The sequence below is a fragment of the Zonotrichia albicollis genome, chromosome 18 (genome assembly GCF_047830755.1).
Source record: "Zonotrichia albicollis isolate bZonAlb1 chromosome 18, bZonAlb1.hap1, whole genome shotgun sequence".
Lineage (NCBI taxonomy): Eukaryota > Metazoa > Chordata > Aves > Passeriformes > Passerellidae > Zonotrichia > Zonotrichia albicollis.
Genome location: NC_133836.1, coordinates 8,275,363 through 8,300,924, shown reverse-complemented (window position 1 = coordinate 8,300,924; position 25,562 = coordinate 8,275,363). Strand labels below are relative to the sequence as shown.

General features: G+C 42.6%; 1 long non-coding RNA gene across 1 annotated transcript; it reads left to right on the top strand.

Annotated features, from left to right (window-relative positions):
• The first annotated feature begins 1,454 nt into the window (after positions 1-1,454).
• LOC141731165 (uncharacterized) lies at positions 1,455-23,774 on the top strand. Its single transcript, XR_012583117.1, has 3 exons — positions 1,455-1,799; positions 18,266-18,406; positions 23,460-23,774. It is a non-coding gene; the product is annotated as an uncharacterized LOC141731165 (long non-coding RNA).
• The last annotated feature ends 1,788 nt before the right edge of the window (positions 23,775-25,562 follow it).

The window sequence follows — 25,562 nt, the reverse complement described above, 5'->3', positions numbered from 1 at the left end:
TGAAGGAATTAAAATTATTTTTAAAAAGACCTACTAAAAAAAAGTAATTATATGAAAATGTGTGTGTATTCACACATCCACATGCAAAGCCACACTTATGGGAAAGCATGTTTCATTGAAATTTCCAAAGAAATTGCATTTTTGAAAATATATATTCAACGTTCCATTGCTGCAAACCAAAGTCATCTGTTTATCTTGACAGCTACAGAGGGTGAAGGCAGCTGCAATTTGAGCCTCTCTGCACTGGCCAGCTGGTAGCTTAAAGCCAGCAAACCAGGGGGAGGTGAATTATCCCCACTGGCTGGGCTCAGAAGTGCTCACTGTACAGGACAGCTCTGGAATTGTGAGGGTTATGATTCTCCTAGGAACTGCTGGGCTAATATTGTTTTCTATTTTCTTAAGGCCAAATGGTGCCTGGAAGCTCAGCATCAGGCAACATCCAGCACCACACACTGGCTCAGGGCCACCAGTACAGAAACAAAAGCATCACTTGCTTTTTCCATGCTTGCCATTTGTTTGTCTCAGTTGGTTTTGAATCACTGTAACTGTCAGGGTGCTGCACGTGGTATTCACTTACAAACACCAGGAGTATGGGATCACTGCTAGGAACTAGAAACACCAAGCAGATCAGGTCTAACTCCTCAGAGTATCTTTGGAGGATGCCCTACTCCTGATGTGTATCTGGGAGAGAGAAGTGTTACCTTGCCTCAGCAGCTGCCTCTGCAGGGCTGGCACAATGCTGTGGACAAGGGGCTTATTTGAATGGGCAGCAAGAAGAAAGAGAAGGAAAGGGAGGATGTGATTTATATCCATTTCATTATTTTCAGTGACAAAATGCTGCAAATAAGCTGGTTACAGCTGGATTTCTTGGGTGAGCCCAAAGCCCAGTGTGTGTGTGTGGCTCCCAGATCACCCCATGTGACACCTGGGGGTGGGAGCCCTCACATCAGCACACCCTTACAGCAACGTGCAGCCTGTTTGTCACCACTCTGAACTGGCTGGAGTGCTTTCTTTATTCATCCTTTTTCTGCACACAGGTTTTGTGATTTCCAAATCACAACGTAAAATCTCTTAACAAGCCATGTGGAAAAGCAATGTTGAATATATAAGCATGCAGCGTGTCTGGAAGCATTGCCATATTTTTCTCTGAAGAATTTGTTTAGGTTACATAAAATAAATAGACAGGAACCCTTGGGCTTTCATTTGGTGGTTCTCCTTCTGTTCTGCTTGGCTTCTCCGCTTTCAATAGATCCCAAGGTCAGGCTGTTATTTGTTGCTAGGCCAAAGTGGCAACCTCCCACCCTAACAATGCTGCTATCTTCATATCATCTGAGCTATGGGGGCCACATTGTGATGCTTTGGCAGTGTTGCTAGGGAGGTTGCTAGGTTAGACTGATGTCACTATGTGGGTTATAAATTGCCTTTACCCTGCTGGCCTTAACTTGGCCCCTAACACAATGATCTAGTAGATGGCATCAAAGTGCTCAGAAGAGACATTGGAGCAACATCTTCAGATCCTGAACTTGGCAGCAAACACATGTTGGAGCCATTCAGTAATCTAGAGATTGCTGAATCTAGAGAAGAATTTAAATCTAGAGAAGAAACTAAACAGTTGTATGAAATGCATTCCTTCATGTCCAGAAATTAACAACATTCATGCAAAATACCCAGTTTCTACCCACATGCATGTGCTAAACCCAGGGCTTTACGTTAATGCAGGCTGTGTGCCATCTACATTACCCCTGTTATGAAGAGGAAAGAAGTTTTATGATGGCAAAAGTGAGACCTGAGGAAACAAGGTAAGGGAACTGAGAATTTCCCAGCTTTGAGTACTATGTGTCACAATTGGAACTCTACTAAAATGTGCCACCAATGCCTTTAATACCAGGAAAATACCATTTCACATTGTCAGGTTACTTACATGTTCCTAGTTTGTGACCTCAAGGGATGTTTTAATCTTGCTTGTTACAAAAAATAACAATAGCTGAAGAATCATTTTAATTTATTTTTCAACATATTAACATATCAAATTTTAAAATTCCATGTTCTGCAGAATATAGGTGTGTGTTTGTGTGCACATGTGTGTACTCATGTGTACATTTCATTTGTTTTGAAAAGGAATAAATAAAATTAGATAAACATGCATGCCCTTCAGAGCTGTTCCGCTTTAATAAGTAAATACTTAATTAGACAGGCTTTTCTTTATGCATGATGTCTTGATATGCAAGGCTTTAACTGCACACCTCTCGTCAGCCTTAATGAAATTTATGTGGCTAAATCCCCATGCATTGTGTTGAATATACACCTTAGTATATTTGTAATTAATTTTTAAAGACTGCAGACCAGAGCAGAGCTCCTACAGTGCCGTGTGAATCCATAGGGTGTATACATATTTATAAATGTTTTAAAAATGCATATTATATTTCACCCACAGAGCATAACATCTCTGCTGGCTGGAAACATGTATTAAGAAGGTTACAAAAATCCAGAGGAAATGTCTTTGAAAAATAGTTAATACACATGGGCTACAGCTGCCTTTTAAAGATTAATTTCTTGGCCATTTACAATGTGGTTTTTATTATCAAAAGCCAATGGACCATATTACCAAAATCTTGCTTTGTAAATTCCTTTTGTGCTTCTTGGGCCTGTTCTGTTCCAGAGAATTTGGTCCTTTCCTTGGCAGACTGACACTGTTGTTCACTCAGAGCTGGGCCTGGGGTGCCCCAGCTTAGGGCACGTCCTGCTTGGTGTCACTGGAGGAAGCAGCACTCCTTGTGTTGTCCTGAACAGTTAAGGGGAGGAAAAAGATGGAGATCTGAGTCTTTGTTTAAAATGTGGTTTGCAAGGCTGCAAACATAACTTTGCAGAGTCATACATATGGGTGTAGATATTTGCATGCATTAAATATGTGGAAGAGTTTAGAGAGCTGGAATCATACTTTTAAAAATGTGGTCTTATTGAAGCTGCACTAGTTCTAACTGGATTATTATAATTTCTTGCAGTTGTTGATCCCCTATAGCATTTGAAAATGAACTAAAGACTGTATCAAACCCACTTACTGCTTATTCTCTATCTTCTTTTTCCTTTTCCTGGCCTTCCCCTTTTTTTCTCTCAAGGCTTCCAGAGTTTAGCTTAGTGCCATGTAGTTCTCCTTTTCAATATGGATCTGGGCAGAATGTAAAAGCACACACCTCTGCACACAGCAAATCTGCCCTGTCTCTGTTTCAGCCTCTACACAGCAACATTTCTTATACACAAACAATTCAGGCTCTCTACACTTCCTCAGATCCAAAATCAGACCTTTTCAGGCTCCTCTTAGACCCATAAAAAACAAGGGTGGGAGTGGAGAGGGAGAATGAAGCCAGTAACTGTTAAATCCTGCCAAGTAGAAGCCCAGGGAAGAGAAAAGAAACTGTAGGTTCAGAGCTGTATTAAGCACAATAAATTGTCCTTACCCCTTAGCAAGCCACGAGAGGATGGACAGAGAGCTGGGGTGGGTCCCAGCCATGGGCCAGTGCCTTTCCCAGAGCACAGGCTTGTTCTCTGTGACCTTGGGCAAATCATTTAACCTCTCTCCATATCACTGTTCTGTTTCTGAAATGAAAATAAACGGCAGTAATGCACCAGGAAAGCTAAATGTGCTGGTGATTACAAGGGGCTCAGATGAGGATGAAGGTGAGATAAATACTTCAGACAGATTAAAAAAAATCCTTCCTCAACTCTAGTGAAATCTTCAAACATTAAACTCAGCTTCTTGGTATGATAGACAGGATGTGTCCCTCAATAAACAGGATGGCTTGCATTTTATCATTGCAGTGAAGTAGATGAGGTTTTCCAGGGCACTTTTGTTCTTATTCCTCTGGTGGCACTCAGAGTGACATTTCCATATTTGCAGCACTGGTGTGCAGGGCACTCCAAGGTGACTTATTTCAGTAGAGAATTCCCTCCCTGACTGGACCCATTTGTTTAGGTCTTTGTCTGGTCATACAGTGTCTGCATTAACATTGAAGTATTCATTTCTTGGAAAGTGTTAAAATCTAATATGTAAATGTTGATTTTTATTTTTTTTTTAATGTGCTCCTGGGGCTTTTTCATCTCTGCCAGAATTAAGTGCAAAGGGAATTTTTACAGCCAACTTGTAAATTCCTGACAAGAGGAGTTTATAATAGCAGTGTTGACATAACCTTACCTACAGTGACAACTGAAGCAGGTTTGTTAGGGAAGCAGCAAATAATTTCCTTGCAGGAAGGCAGGAATTGGGCATAGAAGGTGAGGCAGCTAAATTTTTTTTCCCTGAGAATCCCCGGAGGCTATTGTGTGAGACAGCACGTGAAATGAAGCTGAAGCAAATCACATAGCAGGCAGAAGAAACACTCTGGAATTTGCTCATTTTCATGAAGAAGGTGCAGTTATCCTCTTATAATTTTTTTTACAGGCTGTGTTTCTCCCCCCAGAGGTAATCATGAAGGTCTTACAGCATGTCAGTGCTTGCTTTTAGCCTTACAGCTCTCTCTTATTTCTTTCTTTCTCCCTGAACACCTAAGGCAGTCAGGAATGAACTCTGGTGCCTCAACTCCATGCCTTCAACAGGAGCAGGAACCAGCCCTTTGTTTGCAATCCGTCTGTCTCTTAGAAGTAATAATTTTTTTAAAAGCCACTAAATCTTATTTCCTTGAGTCACCTGCAAGAATTCAAAACCTGAGAATTTAACCACCCAGCAATAGATGGACAAGCCTTTGAGCAGCCAGGCTGAGCCACAATGAACATTGCTGTCACTTAAACAAGAACAAAACCTACTGATAGAAAGAGGTGATTTTAACTTTAACCTGAAGCCAAAGGAGCATATGGAGAGTTGATTCTTAGGGCCTTTATTTCCCCAAAGTCAGATGAGTTTTTTTTAATACCTGACACTTCTCTCCTGGACAAGGGGAAGAGAAGTTTTTCAACTCTTCTCACAGGTATAAAATCAAGCTGTATTCAGAAGTAAAAGTGCCTCTCCACTTTCCTACACCCCTCTACTGACTGTAAAGTTCGATGAATCTTTGGGATTACCTCTAAATGGTATCCTCTTTCCCAAAAGGTTTAACAAAATCTTTCTTGCACTTTTGCTGTGATGTTTATGTGTGGAGGCAGTGCCCATTGGCAAGGGGCAGCAAGATTTACTGTGAGCTGGCACAGCACAGAGCCTGGGTGCTGGGAAGAAGGGGCAATGCCTGACTCCCTCACTGCTCAGCCTCTGCCCTCCCCTGGCATGTTTGGCAAAATCCTGAACTTTCCTGGAAAGGTGAAAGGTCAAGGGACAGAGCATTCAACACAGACTAAATAAAATAAGCAGTTGAAAGCCAAGAAAAGGACAGCTCTGAAATGGGAAAGCCAGAACTAAACCCCCTCAGTATTTCTGAATTACCCTGGGACAGTTGTGGCCCACAGAGTGTGCAGTCAAAGCACAGGAGCTGCTGCTGAGGGCAGGGGGGACTGAGCAGCACTGCTCAATGCATTCTGTGAGTGCTGATGGATTTTTAAACCTCCTTTTCACTGCAGTGTGGTTGGAAGGGCAACATGAGCTGCTCTGGCAGGATGGCAGCAACAGGGGAAGATCACCCGGTAAGCGACCGGTTTGCACAAAATGTAAAGAAAAGAAAAGTCTGCAGATTGTGCATTTGCCTTCTCCCTTCCCGTTAAAACAATAATTTTTTGCCCCTCCCCATATTCTTTTGTTTTAATACATGTTGAAATACAAACCCTAGCTCTTAGACACTGCCAGAAAACCTGGCGGAAACGCTGCACTCAGAGCCGTGGCCATGAGCTGGAGGATATGGAAAACTATCACTTTTTCCCTGGCAAACCAAACTCTCATCGGGGAAGCAAGGCGCCAGCGAATGTGTCTGCTTTTTCCCCAGAAAGTTCAGGATTTTCTGTCAGGATTTCCGCTCTGGATGCCCCTGTGTGTGTGAAAGGATCTCTCTGGAGCGAGATCCCGCAGCGGCTTTGCCCGGGGAGAGCCTCTGCAGGCGCTGGTTCAGCAGTGCCCTCTGCTGGGTTCCGCTCGGTGGCCGCGGGGCGAGCTCGGTGAGTGGCCCCAGTGTGCCCTCAGCACCGCCGAGCCCTGGGCCAGGCCACCGTGGGCTCCATCTCCTCGGTGGAGGTGGCTTTGCTGTGTGCTCCATCTCCTCGGTGAAGGTGGGTTTGCTGTGTGCTCCATCTCCTCGGTGGAGGTGGGTTTGTTCTGTGCTCCATCTCCTCAGTGGAGGTGGCTTTGCTGTGTGCTCCATCTCCTCGGTGGAGGTGGGTTTGTTCTGTGCTCCATCTCCTCAGTGGAGGTGGCTTTGCTGTGTGCTCCATCTCCTCGGTGGAGGTGGGTTTGCTGTGTGCTCCATCTCCTCGGTGGAGGTGGCTTTGCTCTGTGCTCCATCTCCTCGGTGGAGGTGGCTTTGCTCTGTGCTCCATCTCCTCGGTGGAGGTGGCTTTGCTCTGTGCTCCATCTCCTCGGTGGAGGTGGCTTTGCTCTGTGTTGCATCTCTACAATGAAGATGGGTTTGGCTGTGTGCTCCCTCTCCTCAGTGGAGAGGGAGCTTTGCTGTGTCCTCTCACCTCCCACACTTCAAACAGAGCACGCTGCCCCGCCTGCATTCAAGGCTGAGCAATGTCTGGGTGATATTTACACACACTTAGCCCCAGGTCCCTCGCTTTCACTAAAGGATATGATGTGGAGAGTAGATTTATACCAAAAATGAAATGAACAAGGGGCAGAGGCTATTGGAGATAAGTAGGTATTAGGACTGTGTTTTCCATCTCGTGTTCCAAAATGAGGGTAGTGACACAAAGCATTGTCAGCAACAAATTGGCAACTTCCAGCACTGCTGTTTTGTTCTGTGCTTATGGCACTATTGGGACAGATTTCTCCAAATAATCTTTTGAATTTTGAAAGGATCTGCCTCTACAGACAGCTGCTGTGTTATCTGTATCAGGATGCAGAGCTGGCTGTTACCCAGAAGTATTCTCCTTTTTCTATTTTCCTTCTTTTTTTACATTTCCCTAAAACTGTCTTCCATACCAAGCTGACATGCCAGCAGTGTGTGAAGGAAAAGCTTAGGTGGCAGTTCTGGGTTTGTCAGGGGATGATGAGGCATCCCCTTGCTAGAGGCTTTCCAGATGAGATAAAGACTCAAAAATCCTTCACTGAGGAAAATGTAGATGTTTTAGCCTAGCTCAGAGCAGGATGGGCAACCACATGACCTCTTCCAGATCTCTGTTATGAGGCATAGGAACTTTTTATGGCAAAGACTTTCATCTTCTGTCCAGGCACTCACTTTCATGAAACATGTGGGAACTTAATAGCTTTGAAACATTTTCCTAGAAATTTGCCATCCAATTGAAACATTACTGGGACAAGAATAGGCAGACAAAATCACTGTACAGTCATTTTTCTTGGAAGCCAAATACTGAGGGGTTGTTGCAGGTTTGATTTAAATAAGGACAGGAACTCTGCAGTCTTGTGGCTGTGAGTGTGTCATATGCTTTGGCATGTTGTACCTGTTGGTAAAAGGGAGGAGGGAGTCTGAAATGTTCCTGGCATTTCCTGGTAATTCTGTGTTAAATTCTTTCATGAGAGTTTTCATAAGCTGCAGTTTATGGTAAGGCCAGCACAGGCTGGGTCTTCTTCTTCAGCCTTTTTACCTTTCCCACAAATCAAACCTGTCTCCAATTCTTCTTCCCACCTCTGCACATGTGTTCACTCTTTCTGTGACCCCAAAAGCCATTGGGAAGGAAGTGATGGGAACAGAGTGGCAACGGAGGCCTGGGAAGGCATGCAGGTGATGTCAGGGGTGTGTGAAGAGATGGAATTAGGAAAAAAATGGGAAGGAGGAGGGAGAAATGAAGGAATGCAAAAGGAATTAATGAAAATCATTGCTTGTGGAACTGGCATTTGACTGGAAGGATGAGGCACCAAGGTCTGTAGGGAAGGTAGCTCCAAGAGCTGGGCAGTTCTGTCAGAGGCTGTGCTCTTTGCTTATACAGAGGAAAAAAGAAGGCTGAGTTCTGCCCAGATGTGATCACTGATCCCCTTTTGGTTCTTGGCAAGCTACTTCAGCCTCTCCACATCTCTTCATTGTGTAAAATGAAGACAGTGCAGCTACACAGATAGGAATGAGAGCAGAGTCTTTTCCAGAGTGATGACAAATCATGGAACCATAAGCCTGGCAGAGGCCCCAAGAGATTGTCTAGTCTGGCAGTCATCAAGTTTTTTAATCAAAGGACTGCCCTGGAATATTTTTTAAAAACTGTTCCATTGCACAATGCCAGCAATGGTTTGAATCTAAAAGTAACCAAAAATTGTATGTTATTCTCTAAATTGAAGAAAGGCCCACATTGAGCAAAAGTTTTCAAAAAAGCAATTAAAGCCAGATCTGCTTATACTTTAAAATAGGCACAAGTCCCTTTGTTCTGATTAGTTTTATCCTGACATCACTTATTTTCATAGATGCTTATAAATGCTTTCTTTGCTAGTTAGCCCAGCTTTGTTGAAGTGTAATGGAACCAGTGCACAAACTGGAAGTGTCCCACTCAGTGTGGGTCTCAGGTTGCAGGAACTCTGCTGCAATGGGGTTACTTAGAGATGTCCCAGCAACACTGCCAACTCCATCCTGATTCCAAACATTGCCCCCCTTATAAATCACCCCAACTATCCTGATGTTAGCATCATTTTTTTAATCCATTTTTTTGGAAGGTCATAGAAGTTCCTCCATCTGACCAAACCTGAAGTGCAAATATTGATAGCAATTATCACTCTGTACTTGAAACCTTAATGCTGTTACTGGGAGGAATAGTCAGAATGAAGCCATGTTAAGTCAGGGATGTAATTACACAAGAAAATACCAATCAAAAATCACACCTTTTCATAATTAACTCCTGTGTGCCTGAGGAGAGAATTGCATCCATCTCCCTCCCTTAGCTCAGTCTGTTGACATGTGCAGAGTCACACACCAGCACAGCTGCTCTGCAGGCAGCAGAGCACTGCCCCAGCTCAGTAATGAGGATGCTATGTGGTCATCTTCTTCACATTATGTGATTCATATCCTGTACATCCAGGAAGCACTGAGCACTTTATTAGAGCTGATGAATGTACTCCAACCACTCAAAACCAGTATATTCACAAGTGCACGTGGTACTGTGGTTTCACTCTGCTGGAGAGAACTGAGCAAGGTAAAGGAGTAAATAGACACTATCACTGTAAATAAGAGTTTCTGCAATCCTAGATGCTGGTAAAAGGTCTGTCTTTAAAGCAAGAAATGACCAGAGCTTTCTTTTGAATAGGATAAGACTGGATCTTCCTTTGGGAAAATAAAAAGTTCTGTGAGTTTGTCAAGTAAGCTCACAGAAGTTCACCAAGTTACCAAGTAGTTGGTAATGTTCAGGGTTCTAATCTGTATTTTAATCCCACTGAAACTTTAATTTGGTAGTCTGGGAATGGCAAGGAGAAGACTGAAAAAAGTGTAACTTTGAGTTACAGAGCATAAAACAAAACCTGAACTGTTTTGTTCAATTTAGTCCTGAGCTTCTTCCTGATGTGCCTCTGTCTTTCACAGCTGGAAGTACCATGCTTCTTTTGAAACATGAGTCCCAAGGATGTCCAGTTTGTGACACAAAGGGAGAGTATTGCAATTTAGATCACAAATGTTGTAAGATATTCCTCCTCTAGAAACATAGGACAAGAGTCCTTGTGCTTTCAGTTTTACAGGATTAGGTCTTAGTGACCAGAAGGAAAATGCAGTGATTTAAGTTTGCTGCAGCAAAAGGGAACAGAAAGTCTTAAGTGACAGAAAATTCCTGTAATTCAGGAAATATCATTTTATCACAGAGTAATAGAAATTGAGAGAAGTTACTGAAACTATGGCACAGAAGTATATGTATATTCTCTATCTGAACATTTCCCCCATCAGCACAGCAGACATCCTGTATGGAAACCACTTATTCCTTCACCTGGGTTTATTCCTATGTAAACTGTAAGATCCAAATCCTGAAGAAGGAAACGAGTTGTGAATTGTTGCTCATTTCTATGGTGTACATGAAAACTGGGGATGATTTTTCCTCTTCACAAGCCACTGCCAGCAGGGAGGGCTGGCTGGACAGAGAAATCTTGAGTTAGTGGGAAGCTGAGTGATCCTGATGTCCTACATGCCAGAATTCTGAACCTCATTCAGTTACACAGAAAAATCACCTTCTGATTATTCTTTTATGATTAGCTTGCTTTACTCCTTGTGTACACTTGATCTCCCACACCACCTTCTAATTGTATATCACATAGAGGAAAGCAATAATGTTTTGTCCACACAAACCAGCAACAAATTCCTTCTTGAAAGCTTAAATTAAGGATCAAGTATCCTAAGTGCTTCTTAAATCCACTGCCCTAGCTAAAAAAAAATATTTACACCAAGATTCATGGATATAATTTATCTCAAAAAAAAAAGTATTAAAAACCTAAACATGTCAGATGTGCATGTAAGCCAAGCCTCCCTTTGTGTGCTCCCAGAGGGTTCCCCCCCATGCCCACTCCCCCCCTGCTGCAGGAGATCCATTTTATGGATTCAAGGACAGCTCTCTCCACGAGAAGAAGGGACGTTGCCAAGATACCAGATGCGGTCCCATTCAAGACCACTCATAGGAGCAATTCAAGATGAAATCAAATTAGATGTGTTGGTTATACATAGTGCAGCCTGCTTGGGATACTAAATGACAGAGTTTGCCAATAATTAAGTGAAATCTCAGAGATGATGAGTCCCCAGAGCTCTCTAGGTTATGTCGGTCTAATTCTAAGTGTCATCATTATAGCAGCAGAGCAAAATACTCTGCATAGGCTACAGAGCTGGAATTTTCCTGTGGATATTAGCTTCTCACAGCCAGTGCAATGGGGCAGTACTGAGCTTCATTACATGTCTTCTGCTATTGCACTTCCTTAACCTTTCCCTGATATAAAGCTCCTGAAACCTGACTCCCACTTAATAATTGATAGTTTGCACTTACTATCCATAGCAATATTCATATTCAAAGCACTTTACAAAGAGCTCATTAATCTCTCTGAACCCCCTCCCTCTTGAGGTGTCCACTACAATTACCCTAATTTTGCAGAAAGGGAAACTGAGGCAGAAAGGTTGTGCCTTATCCTGGGGCTGGAGGACAGTGTGACAGCCAGCCCTGGTGCCCAGGATCCCACCTATGAGAGATCTGGCTGAACTTCTGATGGTAGGAAGCAGGTTGTTCTCAAATTTTATGTGGGAACAGAGGTGCAAGGAGGGTCTCTCCAGCCCTAGATAACCTCTCCAGGGAACTGCTGAGCATTCCCATTGCCTGCAGGCAGTGAGGAGCCAGAGCTGCCTGCTGCTGGGTGCTGTATCCTTCAAGAAATCCTCCTCAGATCTGCCTGGGTGGATCCTGCCCTGGGAGAAGGCTGGAAGACTATGGACAGGTGAAAAAGGTGCTATCTCTGAGTATATCGTGGCAAGGAAACTTGAGCTGCCTTGGCAGCCCTCACTGGGGACCATGGGGACAGAGCCCCTGAGCCCTGCTCGTGTCTGTCCCAGCCCCGTCCCCACAGGCCATCCCCCTGCCCAGGGACCACACTGGGCACACTTTGTGTGAGGACTCAGAGCATGAGACAGGCCAGGATCAGACCCAAGTGTTTCCAAAACATACTCCCAAGAAAAGCATCCTCCCCAGCCCTCTCACTGAGTCCTGATAGAATCACTTTACCAGGAGTTTTAGTGTTTTAGTGGTGCCCATTTCACTGTTAACCCCTGCTCTGATGCCAGAACATCACAATTGAGTTCAGAAGAGGAATTACTATTTCCAGTTTTGCAGGCATTCACTTCTGATCACTTAGAGTTGAAATCATGTGGCACTGAATTTGTGATTCAGAAAGATTGAACAGAAACCCTCCTGAAGAACAGGACCTGATTTTAAAAGAAATAACCTAAATATTAAAAATAAAAAGCTAATGGAGGGCAGATATGAAAAAGTCAATCTGAAGCTAAGACTCTCAAGAAGGGCTTGCTTCAAATTTAACACTTTCAATGTACAAAGGAAGGGAAGTCTTGGGGACTGTGGTATCCATGTTGCTGTAGCCACTAGCAGCACACAGGAAGACAAAATCTGCACCCTGTTAGCCCCTGGCCGTAGTAACAAAGGTGGCAGGGGTGGCACAGGGATTCCCAGTGCTGTGATTCCTCCCCTGGGCCCATTCAGCCCCAGCTGCAGACACTTCCCTGCTGTCCCTGCTGTCCCTGCTGTCCCTGCTGTCCCTGCTGCCCCGGGCACCCTCCCACCAGCACCTCACTGTTCCTCCAGGAGCTGTGCAGTGCTGCCTGCCCTCAGCTCTGTGCCCTGCTCCAGGGGACCTGGGTTCATCCACAATGGAAAACAGCATCCCCAAGATGATTAGGAGGAAGTTATAAAATTTACAGAAGGTTCTGATAATGATCTTTGATAAATATGCTCATATTGCTAAAAGATTCAAACCTAAGAGGTTTTTAATTAAAGACTGGAGCACTCAGAGCTAACTTACCAAGGAGGCAATAAAATTATTGACTAAATCTCTAGCAAAGGCAACTGAAGCAAGGAGTTTAAATGATTTCCAGAGACTGTTGTCCAAGTGAAGGTTATAGTGAGGGAGCCAGCAGTGCAATTAAACCAAATGAGGTCAAGCATGTTGGGCCTTAAGGCCTCTGCCTGCTCCTCAGATTTCTTTTGTTCTTATAATTCAATTATAAAGACCCCCCCCAAAGAACCATTTAACTGTCTCATAAACCAGTTTGTAAACTTTTTTATTTTTCTGTAAATTGTCTCCTAAAAGTGGCTTTCAATACTTCAGGCAGCATGGAGTGTACATGGGTTTCACAGTGCCTTTTGTTCTCATTTGAGCATCACATGCCCATGGTTGTTCACACAGCCAGGGCTGTCCCAAAGCACCCCATGCAAAGCTGGAGGTGATCACAGATAAAAACGATGTGATGAGGAGCTGGAACAACTGTGCTTGTTCTGTCTCTCATTCCCTCTTGCTCCATCCTCTTCCCCCCACCAGCTTCTCTTTATCCTGTTTCTGTGTGAGTCTGAAAGAGGGTAAGTTGTGTGTGTGCCTAATTTCCTGCCCACTAGGTCATGTATCCCAAGCCTTAACATCATAAATGAGGGAAGTCTTCTGGCCAGCAGATGCCTATGTAGATCCACTGTTATAAAACCAAATACCTTTAAGGTATAGGGACTTTTTGCTTTTTACACTTTTTTTTCAATTATTTTTTGGTAGAAATACAATTGTAGAATAGGGTTAGGTGGAAGTTAGGGAGCATCCAAATGCTCCAAGACTTTTGCCGACTGCAATTCTGCTGTTGACAGTGTCCACTGACCAGAAGGGAAGCTCACATAACCTGGAGATCTCATGGGACTGTGTCTCATGATGCAACTTCTCCTGTTTAAAGAGGCAAAACCCAGTTATTTACTCCTTTCAAGGAAGAGAGCATTTGAAGTATGAAACCATTCCTGATTCACCTATAGGAAGATTATGGAAGTCCTGAAGTGATTACAAATTCTTCTGAGCAATTTAAGCAAAAACTTTTGTTCAGATCATGGATCTAGAGGGTCAAGGGTCTTGGCTTTCTGTCTGCATCATGAGGAGCTTTCATGCCTTTAAATCAAGTCCAGGGTAGATGTCTTTAAATGAACCACAAGTGAGAGCCTAAACCTCATACCTACAAGTGTTCCTTTGTAAAAATCCATATCCACAAGTGGCAGCATTCTTTCTGTCCTGTGAAATTCCCCGTGGCAGATCTCTCCTTGGAGATGAAGTGAATGCTAGAAGTGACTGTTGTAGTAGGGAGAGAAAGGTTTATTCCTCCTCTCAATTTCTATTTAATTACAGCTAAGACAGTTTGGTTGAGACACTGGAAGTAGGACTGACAGCTCTGCTTTCTCAGGAAGGTCCTGCAGAGAGGGTGGTCTGTTCCCTCAGTGCACATCAGCAGGAGCTGGGCAGCTCCATGGTCTGAAATCTGTCAGCCTTCACTCCATGGGTCCTCACAGACTGACCAGCCTGTGTTCCCAAAACTGTCCACAAGTGGAGTTTAGTGGGTGACTGCTCATCTCCTGGAGAGAGGAGCACTGACCCTGTTAGCAGCAACACTCAAATGACCAAATGATATAAATTAACTCAGGACTCTGTGACTGATCCCTCCTACAAGGTTAACATCTTCTTTCTGAGTTCATTAAAATCTTATGCCTCCTTCCCCAAAGGAAAGAAATGTCAATACATGAGAGAGGAAGATAAGTTAATGCTACATTCAGGTTGCAGAGCTAGAGATTTTGGAACTGCTGAGGTAAGATGCCTGTGTTGGTGCTAACTCAGCCACATTGCACACAGACTGCACAGCAGCCTTGTTTCACTGGTCACGAGCATAGATTAATGCAATTGCCTTTATCAGAATATATCCCAAAGCAATTCCTCTTGCTCACACTGTGGGTGGGGTCAGTGTTTGTGCCATGGTGGCCTCTGTATGTGCTCAGGGAGCTCAGTGCCCAGGACTGCAACTCCCTTCACTCGTGGGACATGGATTTACTGAGCAGGAGTCTGGAGCAGCTGCAAGCCCAGTGGCACTTCCTGGATGGCAAAGGAGATTTTAGCTGAGAAAGTGCTTTTATTATTGTAAAAAATTAATGCAAAATGTCAAATATTTCACACCCAAGCCGATACTGGCAAAATGCCAGAAATATTTGGGTTTCGCTTGGGGTGTGAATATAGTTGATCATCTGTTATTCAAAAGCTTTTATTTCAAAGGGAAGAGACAGTGTGTTGCAATAGACTTTGCAGTGATAAATATCAACTGTGCCACTTCTCTCCCAAAAGGGATTTCCCACAGTTCTATAGTAATATACAGTTCAAAAGGCCACACTGAGATTTATAGAGCTATCCATTCAAAAACTGGCATCCGAGGTGCTTTGCTCAGCTAAAGTGGATTTGACTTGCAGCCTTCACAGCTCTGCACAAGTCAGAAAGCAGCCACAGGTGCAGGGTGCCAGCAGTCCTGAGTGATTGGTGAATGTGTGGTGGTTGGGTTACTCAAATCTGTACAGGCAGTTAATCCAGAGAGTCCTCATTCCTGTGACCAGATACTCTGGAAGCTTTCAAATGTACTTGGCCAGCACATCTGGTCAGATTGGAGTAAATGGACAGAAATTCATTTAAATCAAGAGAGAGCAACTGATGGCAGCAGTGAATTTAGCCCTCTGCATGCATGTATTATAAAATGATCTATTTTTCTTCTTTTCTATTCTATTCCATTCCTGTTTATTCAATCATCTATTCTGTTCTCTTTAAAGCCCCACCCAGATTCTAATCCACTTGCATAGCAGTGGTTTTTGCTTGTGAATGTCCACTGAATGCCCCAAAACTCTTTCTAAGAAGACATAGGAAAATTAGAGAAAATTACAAAGAAAAACCACTTTATAGACTTGCCTGAATTCTCAACTTCATTTAATGAATATACATTGACCCATTAGTGTTCTGCATGTCTTCCATTGTTTAAAGATTTACAGATAAATGAAGTATCTGTCTACACTATTTTAGACTTCCAATCTAATTTTAACTGTGTGTCCTGAAGGACCTTGAGGTGTGGGAATTTGGGAGCCATGTGGAAATGTTAGATTTGTTAAATGGATGGGCAATAACTTTCAGTGGCAAATCTGTGAATTCAAGCCTCTGTAAACAAAAGCACCTAGATTTTCAGTCTGTAGATTTTCAGACATTGGAACAACATGCAGAAGAGCAACAGGAGTTTTGTTATTGAAGAACTTCACAAGAATTTCATACATTAAAAACAAGATATAAACCAGGACTGCATAACATCTGACCAAGAGCTTGTGTTGCCTGCCAAGAACTTTCTTTGACCCATCATGATGCTCTAACAAATAGCCCTCTCTGGACTGAGCCCTCTCTGCACTGCCTTCTTACCATACTCCACAGCTGGGATGGCACCGAGCCTGCTCAGCTCTGGCACACCTGGAAATTTGGTAACTCTCAGCCATTTAATCAGCTGAAAATCAGGAATGATTTTTGCTCTTGGTTAGTAGCTGCATGGCATGAAGATCTGTCATCCATCCCAGGCTGAATGTGTCTGCAAAAGGCACATATGGAAATGGGGGGTGGCTGCTCTGCTCAATTTAGCACTTGTGAGACTCGAGCCAGATTGCTGGATCTCGTCTGGACTCTGCAGTCTGAAAAGAGCAAAAGTGGGGAGGCAGAGAAAGAGAGGGAGAGCTAAAGCACTGAGAGATTTAGAAAACATGACCTGTGAGGAAAGGCTGAGAGAACTGTCTTCATTAAATTTAGAAAAGTCATGAGGGAAACTGCAAGACCCCAAACATGTAAATGGTGTTTCTATTTTATATTTGCATTTTAAAATCATCACTCCTTAGGCACACAAACACAGGATAAGAGATAGTGGGCTAATTTATAGCAAAGGCTGCTATGTTAAATAGTGAGGCTTCATTTCTGAGTGTGTGGATATTTGCTGAGGATAAACCCAATCTCCTGTTTCCATATATATGTCTTTATCTCCTGAAACTGGTAAGGTCTTGGTTTCTAACATTATGAATTAAGCCTTTCATGAAAACTCCAAAGCAATGAGACAATTTGTGTTCAAAATCATACTTAGAAAAAGACATTTTAGAGGCATGTCACCCTCAAACCTACAGTAATCAATTCTCTATCTGCATTTAGCAGAAAAATCAGATTATCAAAGTATTTTATGAGAGTGTCAGTGTTGTGTCTTTCCACCTCTCACATATCTATTGGCTGACCTATTCTGATTATGCCCTCTCAGAATCACAATGATACCTGGTTTACAACACACACGGCACCACTTGAAAGATACACACTGATATTGGGAATAATGTGTAAAACGGTTACTGTCATAAAATTGAGCTTATTCTCACTCCTCGGCAGCAAACATTGGAAAAAGTACTTTCAAAAAGTTTATGAAACAGCTCTACTTTCACAGTGACCCTGAACATTTGAAGCTGGGAATTGAAATAAAAACTAAATTTCTTACAAAATTTGCTTTACAAAAGAAGTTTGGCATTTTTATTCAATCTTTATTAAAAGCCATCCAGACAAATACTAAGAACTGAGCATTGCAGGATAAATCATATTGGGCACAGATGAGAAATGTGCAGAGATTAAAACCAATTTGCCACTGTTCCAGGCACTGAGGATGAATCCTGGTCCGACTGAAGTTGCAAATAGCAGGCCCTGGATTTCAATGAGATAATAATTTGATCCATGCCATTGCTTCTGTCTCTTTCTTTGATATTTCCGTAATTGCCTCTTCTTCTTTTAATCCAAAACAACTGAGATAGAAAGGAAAAGCCACATATGTTTTTATAAGAAAAGGGCAATACTTAACATTAAAAAAATGTTTCATCAAAGGTGCAACCATTTAAAATGCAAAACAGAGACTAGAGAGGTGACAAATTCAAGTTCTTAGTGTTTTTATTTGAGATCTTTCAAGTATTCATTTGCCAGGGATACTTGTTTAATTTTTTTAATGTATTCAGTTAGTCATATTCAGTTCTCTTTTATGTCCACTTCTCATGAATCACTTGACAGATGGACTTCTACAAGCACATCCCCTTGGGGAAAGTAAATTTTAAGTGATAATAGGAACATAAGACATGCCATCCTGGATCAGAGCAAAGGTCTATCTCATCCATACCCCAGATCCATCGGTAGCCAAGAGCAGTATATTAGATTTTAACAGTAATAACTTTGATCTTTCAGTGAGTATTAAGCTGGTGACTAAGCAGAAAATCAAAAGGGATCCCAAGAGCAGAGCACTCCCAAACTCAGGAGAAAGAGCAGATGAGGAGGTGAGGCCATTTCTGGCTGTGTCTCCCAGGGAGCAGGCCCAGCACAGGGCACAGCACAGGGCAAACGTGTGCCCCAGTGGCACCCACTTGATTTGTTCTCCTGCCCAGCCAGGTACAACTGGGCAGTTGTTCTGCAAAATGGAAGTGTATAATTGAACTCCAGCTACAGGAATGAAACATGGAGGGAAAAGAAATGGCTGGAGGGGGAACAATGCAGGGTGGAGAGCAGGGCAGGGGCAGTGTAATGCTGGCATGGGGAGTAGTTCCACCAAAAGGGAGGGTTTGGGTTTAGGAATTTGGGCTTGTCCACAGTACCAATACTGGCAATGTCTAAAACCTGTTCTCTCATTTCCAGAGTCAGAGCTCCACCTGTTCCAGTGAGATTGTACTTAAAGGTTCTCAAGATTTAGCTCATCTTTAATTGCTGCTGTCTCAATTAAACTGCATCTGTGATAATAACAACCCCCCGGAGCCCCAACAGGAACTTAAACACACTGTGAGTAAATTCAATAATTGTGTAAATTATAAAGTTTATATCTACTGATTATTGCATTAAAAACTATATATAGAGCACATACTTTTTATAAACTTTCTACTTAAGGAAATCTTATAAAAAAAGGTGTTTAACCTGCCAAAAATCTGCAAGGATCACTAATAATTTGTTGATCAGCATAAGGTTCATTACATCTATGCACTTCATTATCTGATTAATTCAGAGGCAGGTTTGTAATCAGTAGTGAAATGTTTAAGATTCTACAGCTCTGGCCTCCACAACCTCCTGCAGCTCATTAGAAAAGGTAATCAGATAGAATTTTCCACCATGCTGTTTATTGTAGTCCTAATGGAAGACAATCACTTTAAAATTACACAATTAGCAGGTAATTTCTAAAAGCCATAAGCCATGGAAGCTCTGTTCTCCCTAGACTCTTTGTCTTTCTTTAATAGGGTAAGGTAAGCAATGGAGAATTCTGTTAGAATTTGGAAACCTATTTTGCAATATAGAATACAATGTAAATGCTGCTGAAAAATTATTTTTGTCTTTACCCTGCTTCTTGTCACTGGGGAGCCCTCTCAGAGATCATGACTGATGGATTTGATTTAAAACTTAGATGGTTTCCTACTTTGTGATTTGATTATTTGAAGCATTAAGAACTTTCTTCATGTTCTCTTATTTTGAGAATGAATACCATTAATAAAAAAACAACAACTTCTTGATCTTGGGGTTTCACAGATCAGTTATAGACTGTTCTGTTGTGCTGGAGCTTTCTGAAGTCACTGGTATAATCTGAAGGAAAATGATAACAATATTTAGTGATGAAGAACTAGAAATTAAGGTGACTTAAAATGTAAAGTATTCTTAAATTTTTAATAATTAAATCTCTGGGAACGATGGGAAGAAACAGCAGAAGTTGACAGTCATCACTTGCTGTGGCAATCCTTCTGCCACTCCTGTTTTTCTGAAGGGGAATTGAGGAATGCAGAAGGAACTGTCAAGCACTGAGAAGCACTGCTATTCCACCTGCTTTGGAAAAGGTCCTTTAGGTAAAGCAAGTGTGAAAATCATGGACTGGGAGCCAGATGCAAGGTACCAGAACAACTCCTCTAACTCATTCCATGCTTTTTCACTCATGTGGACACTTGTGGTTTGTCTGTCCTATGTGTTACTCCCTTATTTTAACACATGAAAGGATGGGCTCCCTGGGACTGGACATGCACCCAGAGACAGGGGCTGGGAGCATCTGTCTGCTTGCATGCAGCCAGAATTGAAGCCATTACAGAATGGAGGATGCCATTTTGACTGGGGACATGCTTTTGGTCATGCTGGGGAAATACGTCACATAAGGATTTCTTTTCTTTAGTGATTTATTGTAAGAAGATCCAATCTAAACTTTTCCTGCCAAACCATGTTCATCACATCTCTACCTACAGGCAATAAGGAGTAAAGGCATATCCAGTGAACACCATGAAGAAGACAAATAACACAAGACATAACTAACACAAATTCATTCTTTTGCCAACCAGCATGCTCCAAATTTGCCATCTTGAAGGGCTGGATCCTACTTTATGGATCTGTCTTCTTGTCACAGTCTGTGAATAAGCAGTGAGTTGCTAACACCAGCTCTAAGTCCTCATTCTGCATGGATGTGACAGCTTAACAGTTGTGCTTGGGTCACAGGAACAAAATGTGCTGTGCAGGAAAGGTCAGGGGTAAAAGTCATAGCAAAGGGTGTCCCCTTCAGTGGATGACACTCTTGGTTAGAACACCATTAGGGGGTTTGAAATACCGGAACTGTAAAACTTGGGTTAATGTTATGGTTTTCCACAGAGTCTGCTCCAAACTGAGCTAAGACTAGAGGAGAGAAGGGCACCCATCAGTGCATCCAGCCTGTGTCAGCTTTGCTGTACAAGAGCATTTCTTGCAGTGGGGCAAACACAAGTGTGGGGGCTCCAGTGCTGGGATTACCTCGGGACACTCTGTGGATTGTCGTGTGTGTGTGTGGCAGAGCCACCGAGCCCTGGGCATTGTGCAGACCTGTGTTCCCAATGGGCCGGACACATTGCTAGCAGGGGAAAGTATCAAAGTATTTAAGGACTGGAAACTCTCTAGAGTTAATATGCTTTAAGAAGAGCTGCAGTGTATCACATTGATGAAGAGCAAGTGTTTTGCTTTAGAAGTTCCTTTTTAAAATCCCCTGAAGGCGACCCTGGTGCCATGGAGGAAAGAAAGGACATTTGGGGCACGGCCGGACTCGAGGGACGCGGGGTCTCGTTCCTCGGGCTCTGCTGCCACCTAATGGTGTCCCCACAGCCCGAGCCAGCCTCGGAAACCGCTCCCTGCCGGGCTCCGGTTCTGTTCCCTTTTTCCCTTTTGTGTTCGATAAACAGGGGCTCACGGGCTGGCTGAGACAGCCCGCAGTGAGGAACAAAGGGAAGCTTTATGCCAGCAGCAAGGTGACGTTTTCTGCATTCTGTACCTCGCTGTAAAACACTCAAGGTTCGCAAATTGAAAAGATTCTAAAAGCACCTTCTAAATTACTGATAGGGCTTTAGGTACTTTAGGCAGGCCAGAGGCCAGACCAGCTCCTGGGCAGTGTGGATGTGCAGGATGGCACTCGAGTGTCCCCACCTGGGAGGGACAGAGTGACTTCACACAAATCAGTACAACCCACACTAGACCTTGGCACTTTTCATCTGCAAAATCCCCTTCTCATCAAAGAGATTCATTCGTGATTTAACTGTGAAACTAAACACAGTGCATGGGCAACATAACTCTCATAAGGTTTTACAAGTTTATCCTTCATTAAATGGTGGGTTTAGAAGCAAATGCTGAAAAACTACAAGAAATACGTTGCTTTAAGTAAGCCTGTGTCACAAGAAAGCCATCTCCAACACTCATGTTTGCAAAAACCAAACACAAAACACATTTGTATCCCAAACCAAATATTGAGATAGATACAAAAACCAACAATGCTTCAACAACTAGTAAATCTTCCACTGTTTTAAACAAATAAGCATGTTAAATAATGTTATTTCAATTTAAATATTTGAATGTTCACTTATTTTTAAATACTCCACATAAAATGTAGCTGTGAGCCACCCTGTATACCATTCTTTTGGAAGATCCTTGGGCATTGTTAGCAGCTGATACACAAAGTGTTCACTGATGATGAGTGGTTGGAGTAACAAATCCCATTGGTGCTGAGTTTTGCTCCTGCTGCTCTTGGTTAATGAGTAATTTCACATCTTGAGGTCACACTTCCACTTTTGCTCTTTGCTGAGGGCTGAGTTGCAAGCTTTGAACCCAGAGCAGTGGATCTCTGCCTCGTGGCATGTACCTTTCATCAGGGTACACCGCATGTAAATAATTGCTGCTTGGCATCCATGTGACCTCTGTTGAAACAGGGTGATGCTCCTAAGTGTAAAATATTTTGGACCTATTTGGAAGTCTCTCCCTACTAGGATGGTGTGCTGCCTCTAACAGGAATTTCCTTTTTATATTACACTTTGAAGTAGAATTTGGTAGGTATGACTTTTCAAAATCCAAGTCTTCAATCACTGCTTGAGCGTCTGAGCTGCCTGGCTACAGAAACCACATTTAATATCTACACAGTGAGCACAAGTGGAGGCTCCCAGCCAACAACAATACTTCTTCCAAATTGTTTGACTAAAGTGAGATTTCTTGGATAAGGTACTGACACATGATTAAGGGGAATCTCTGTATCTCCAGGTCTATCAGCCAACACAATGACACAGATTTCTTTGTCAAGACTATCCCTTTTTCCTCCATTGCTCATGCTTCTGCTGCAAAATCTCACTTCATGATCTGCATTCTGCAAGAGCTCCCTTGGCTATGGAGGCTCAATGTCACCATGTCACCCTTTGAAGCTTCTATCGCACTAGAGGGGACCTGTTCTCCTCTGCCCTCTGTCACCTGTCCCTCAAATCAACCATCCTCATCCAAGTCTCAAAGGCTGTAAGCCACTTCTGCAGTAGTTAGAGAAGCTCTACTTCATGGTGCTCCTTAGGTCCATCTTAGCCATGTTGAGCTAAGAATACTCCAAATTTTGCAGCCTATTGCCTTGGAGACTCTGGAGTTAAGGAACACTTGTCTGTTACTGATTCCTGTGTCTCAGTGGCTTCATGTGAAAGGAGTCAGGACCTAATTGCCTTGAAAGGGATCTCATGTCACAACCTGTCTCCTTCTTCCAGCTGCTGGGCAGGAGAAGCTGTTCAGGGTCCTTGTGCTGCTTTGCCTCCTGCCACACTTTGAGAGCTTCCTGCCCTCCGAGGCAGTTCATATTTTGAAGAACAACACTCCATGGTCCCTCCAGGTCCCTTAGGTCTCTCTGGAGGTGATTGTCCCCAGCTATCACGGCTGCTCAGGGGTTTTTTCAGAGAGAAATGCTCGTTTTCACTGTGATATTCAGAGTTTCTAGCATCATGGGACCCTGTCTCTGATTCAGGGTGATAGAAGCTAATAAAGCATGAATAGAAAGGAGCATAAAGTTCATGGTGTTATTGTTGTAATACTTTGTACATTCCCCTCTCTATCTCTAGACCAGTTTCCAGCATCAAAGGAGACTTAATGCATTTAGTTTTTATTAAGAAATATTGCATTCAAGGGAAAGGCATCTATGCAGGACAGAATCACTTTAATAACATTCATGACACACAAAATGCAGGAGGAAGACAATGTGTTTATAATTCTACAATAGATACTTACTAGACAGAACAAATGTCAGATGACAATCATCATACATAATTAATTGCTTTAAAATGCTTGCCATTAGAGATCTAAGAGACTGAAAAGACAAGAAAATCTACCTACAAATTTTAAATTGTTGGCAAGGAATAAAGGATGAAGGATTGTCAACAGAATAATAAATTATGTCTTTTTTAACCATTTTAGATTTAACAATTCCAATGGAGAGGCATATAATTATTTAAGGCATTAATAATTTTTTACTCTTATCTTTTTACCCTTTTCCCTGCTCCTAGAGATGCATTTTGCCCTTGTGGATTACAGGTTCCTTTGATGTATTTTCCAGGTATTGGAACCCATTTGAAATCTGAATTCAGTCTGTATTCTGGAAATCATCCTATCCAAGGAATCCTGAATGTCTGAAGCGTCCAGCTGGACCAGAGCAGAGGCCCACCTGTGTCACCCCTCTCTCACTGTCCATGGCAGGGGAGGATGGTTCATTTAGAGACCACCATGCAAGCCAATGGTCTGTCACCTTACACTTCCAGGTATCCATAATTATGACCAAGCACTAATTGGAGATATTAGATGATTATTCCATGCCTATTCTCTTCTTTAATTCATGTATAGACCTGTTACCTAGTTTGACTAGTTTGCTTTTGAACCTGCTGACTGCTGCCTTTACTACAGCCTGTGGTAGGGAGTTCCAAGCATGAATTACCTGTCTCTGGGCAGTCTGTAATGCCTGAGCAGTCTCTGTGTGTGTACCTTCATTCCAGTCTGACAAATAACAGCTTCATATCATCTCAGCCCCTGCCTTTATGATTTCATAAGCCTTTAACATATTTTCTCAGCCTCCTCCCCTGCAGGTGGAAGAGCCTCAGCCACTTTAATCTCTCTTAGTACATCACTATTGCACTCTCTTGATCACCACCTCTGCCCTTCTCTTTCCCTTCCCTGGTTCTGTTGTGTTGTTCTTGTGGTGTAGTGACATCTCCCACTGGTATAAACAATGTGGGGGTACCAAGGTTTCATACAGCAACCAAATTCTTCTTATTCTTTCCTCTTCCCTTCAGTTTTCATGAGGTTTGTTTTCTTTCAGATGGCCATTTCATAACAGTAAAGTAGCCAGGAGAATTTTTTTCTAAAGTTTTCAACCAGTGAGCTCTTGTGGCTCACTTGTTCACAAAGTCTGTTTGCACAGGTTTTTTTTAGAAGTGGAACAGTTATGTTGCTTTAAAAAGTGGAAATGCGATAACTTTAAAAAGTTATCTTTGGCAGAGGGCAGCCGTAAGTATAGTATCCAATCTTTTGAAGATATTACAGGATAAACACTAAAACCTGCATTCTGGACACTCTTAAGTGTCAAGTAAAATAATGGATACAACCTAGAAACCACACCAAAAGACAAGTTTAAAAATGCAGAACCATCTTCTAAACTATGTAACAAATGGCCTGGATTTTGCTGCTGACAGAAGAGTACAATTGATGAAATTCTGTCTGAAAAGAAATTCCTGCTGCTTCTCCAGGACTGTACAGCAGCGTGTCCTGACTCAGGAAGTGGCACCCAGGTGAGAGGCAGCACTGGGAGTACAACTGCAGTCCCTGCTCATGCACAGGAGTGTGGCACCATCAGATCTGCCCAGGCACTGGGAGCATGCAGGGTACTGGCAGCAGGAGTGTGAGATGTGCCCAGGTCTGGGTAAACTTCTCAAACACTGCTGTAATAAAGGATTTCAAAATTCAGTGTCCATTTGTGAGGACAGCTCAACACCAATTTCTTAAGAGCTGGTTGGGCTGTTGTTGGTTATAGTGTGGGTGGTATTTTTGTCTTGTTAAAGGAAATGCAATTATTTTATAATTATCGCAGCTACTTCTGACACTCTCTTACAAGCTGTAAATTCATGGATTAAAATTACAGATAGTAATTTCAGAGTTCCCTGTGGTGCTTCTAATACTCTCTGGTGTTTGCTGGCTCTGTGTCTCAATGCAGGTATAGAAGAGGGACAGAATAACTGTATTTTGGGGGAAAAAATCTTTAGAGAACATACAAAGACATATGGTAGTCTTGAAAAACTATGTAGTCAAATAAAGAAGAGCTGAAGATATAAATAGAGTTTTGGCAAATAAAGAAATCAAGATAGTATCTGGAGCAGCTTGTTTTTCATATTTGCAGACATCTGGATAATCAGTTGTAGGAACTCTTCTTCCAAGTTACCATGGTATCAGATTTAGGTATTTATGCATTTCACAATCATAGAATCTGAACCAGTTCTTTTATCAGAAGTCAGCATTTTTAAATCTTCATCCCCAGCATCCCACTTCAGCAGCACATCAAGAATCCTCAGAGAGTCTCTGCAGCTTCTGGTTTCTCACAGCCTGTGCCTGCCTGGCACGTGTGTAACTCTTCACCCAGCACAGGCTCTCTTTGCATCTCTCCACTACTTCC